The sequence below is a fragment of the Myotis davidii genome, unplaced genomic scaffold, assembly GCF_000327345.1.
Source record: "Myotis davidii unplaced genomic scaffold, ASM32734v1 scaffold448, whole genome shotgun sequence".
Taxonomy (NCBI): Eukaryota; Metazoa; Chordata; class Mammalia; order Chiroptera; family Vespertilionidae; genus Myotis; species Myotis davidii.
This window is the reverse complement of record NW_006383009.1, coordinates 2,681,663-2,683,680: the sequence shown is the minus strand read 5'-3', so window position 1 is coordinate 2,683,680 and position 2,018 is coordinate 2,681,663. Positions and strand designations below refer to the sequence as shown.

The 2,018-nt window shown below is 35.3% G+C and overlaps 1 protein-coding gene across 1 annotated transcript in view; it reads right to left on the bottom strand.

The window, feature by feature from the left end:
* SLC18A1 (solute carrier family 18 (vesicular monoamine transporter), member 1) overlaps positions 1 to 2,017 on the bottom strand; it is a 24,296-nt gene extending 22,279 nt beyond the window's left edge. The window contains exon 1 of the mRNA XM_006778389.2: positions 1,989 to 2,017. The gene's annotated coding sequence lies outside the window, so the exon portion shown is untranslated. The remainder of the gene's footprint in view (positions 1 to 1,988) is intronic.
* Between the last annotated feature and the right edge of the window lies 1 nt (position 2,018).

The following is a 2,018-nucleotide window of genomic DNA, read 5'->3' as shown; positions in this document are numbered from 1 at the left end:
AAAGAGAGATAAAGAGAGAAACATTGATTTGGGAGAGAAACATAGATCGGTTGCTTCCCGTACATGCCCCAATGGGGAATCGAACTCGCAACCCAGGTATGTGCCCTGACTGGGAATAGAACCTGCCATCTGCCATCTTATCCTTTTGGTGTATAGGAGGACGCTCCAACCAACTGAGCCACGTGATCAGAGCTCTGTTCACAATTTATACAGCTTAATACTCCGCTTGGTTCCCAGAGGGCCTGCCTAGCACTGCTTACCAGTTTTTCATACTGGAATTCTACCCAGCATAGGATGAGGATTCTTGAGATCACCTCGCTGTTTCTTACGTGTCAGACACCTGCCTATCACTTCCATGATCACATCATACCTAAGGACTACTTACACTATTACTTACGCAATCTTTTCCTCCAAATCCACTTAAAATAACAAACTGAAATGCTTGTTTTAAAAAATAACCTTATGTGCCATGCCAAAGCCAAATTATGGTCTGTCTCTACGTATCACACAAAAATATCTCATGGGCCACAAGTGTGACTCATGTTGCCAACTGAGAAACACTGACCTAGACCAACACTTTCCTCTCACAGATGAGAAATCTGAGACTTAAAGCTGGGAGGTTTGTCTCAGGTCACACAATTGGTGTCGAACTAGAATGAAATCCAAACTTTTTAACTTGTAGGCATGTACCCCACCACCTTCCTTTGCTCTGTGGTACTAGAAGTACTCTTATCCTTTAGTTTAAGCTATAAATCCCTGCTCAGAATGATGTGCTACTCCGTATAAATAAAATATTAACATTCATGATTAGTTTTCTATTTAGGATTTCATGTCATCATTAGTGAGCATTAAGTAACAGCATTTTGTTAAACTGTTATTTTGTTAAGTAACAATATTTTGAGAGGGGGGGGAAGAGAGAGAGAGCGAGAGAGAGAGATATTACACTAAGCAAAGATGCAGTGGGCTGTACAGTTTTCAGGTGATAACAGTTTCTAGGAATTATTTTCTTTTCTTTTATATGGCATCTGTTATGGTATAAACAATACCAATCATACAAATTTTAAAATAGATTACTGCCATGAAATGCATCAGGCTATAATGATCGGATATTCTTTTATTTGGTAACTCTACTTCTAAGAATGTATCCTAAGGAAATGATCAGAAGTGCAGTCTAAAATTTAGGTTTAAAATGACAAATTGCTGAATTATTTATATAATATAAATGAAACATTTTAATGGAAATATAGAAACAGATCTTAAAATAATGTTTTCAAACAAGTTCAATGACTTAGAAAATACTCTTAATATGATGTTAAGTTTGAAAATGGATACTAAACCGTATTTATAGTTTGACTTCAGTTATATAAGAAATTGATTTACACATTTTTAAAAGACTAGAAAGATACATACCCGAATGTCAGCTATTATAATTGATGCTTCAATTATCTTCTTTTTATTTTTTCTGTAATTTCTAAATGTTTTATTATTAACTATTTTCATAATACAAAAAGTAAATAACGTTAAATGTTTATCACTGGGATTCAATAGTCAGCCTCCAGTGTTGGAAGTATCCCAAGTACTGAGTTACTCTGTTCTGTTCTAAGATCAGGGCTGGAAGAAGAGCATTATCCACATCACAGCTCTAAGCAACCAACTGGTCTCCACCGAACCAAATCCCGTTAAGTTTCAACCAGAAAATGCATGCAATCACTTAAGATCCTGTATAAACAAGGCATTTCTAAATACAAATTTAGTTAGAATTCATAAGGAAGGAAATAAAGAGGCTAAAAGGAAAGCAAAAGAACACTAAAAGATGTTAAAATGGCTCAAAATATGTACTCTAAGAATAAACCCCAAAATACCAACAAACAAAACAAAACCAGGCATTTGCTAACTAATTAGTAGTACACTTCACTTTAGAATGAAAATTCTCTTTTGAGAGACACAAATACAAGGAAGGATTAAAGTTGTCCAGAGAAATTTCTTACCATAGAGCCCATCTTGTGTGAGGTACTCAA